General features: G+C 43.1%; 1 protein-coding gene across 1 annotated transcript in view; it reads left to right on the top strand.

Annotated features, from left to right (window-relative positions):
- The window catches only part of PRKD1 (protein kinase D1), a 352693-nt gene that overhangs the window by 271008 nt on the left and 81200 nt on the right, over positions 1-485 (top strand). The gene's annotated exons all lie outside the window — the stretch shown is intronic.

Raw genomic sequence — 485 nt, 5'->3', positions numbered from 1 at the left:
AGGGTGGTATCATCTGCATATCTCAGGTTATTGATATTTCTCCCGGCAATCTTGATTCCAGCTTGCGCTTCTTCCAGCCCAGCGTTTCTCATGATGTACTCTGCATATAAGTGAAATAAGCAGGGTGACAATATACAGCCTTGACGTACTCCTTTTCCTATTTGGAACCAGTCTGTTGTTCCATGTCCAGTTCTAACTGTTGCTTCCTGACCTGCATACAGATTTCTCAAGAGGCAGGTCAGGTGGTCTGGTATTCCCATCTCTCTGAGAATTTTCCATAGTTTATTGTGATCCACACAGTCAAAGGCTTTGGCATAGTCAATAAAGCAGAAATAGATGTTTTTCTGGAACTCTCTTGCTTTTTCCATGATCCAGCGGATGTTGGCAATTTGATCTCTGGTTCCTCTGCCTTTTCTAAAACCAGCTTGAACATCAGGAAGTTCACGGTTCACGTATTGCTGAAGCCTGGCTTGGAGAATTTTTGA

This window comes from Bison bison, unplaced genomic scaffold, assembly GCF_000754665.1.
Source record: "Bison bison bison isolate TAMUID 2011002044 unplaced genomic scaffold, Bison_UMD1.0 scf7180017864181, whole genome shotgun sequence".
NCBI lineage: Eukaryota > Metazoa > Chordata > Mammalia > Artiodactyla > Bovidae > Bison > Bison bison.
Note: the sequence above shows the minus strand (reverse complement) of the source record. Positions and strands in the feature narration are given on the sequence as shown.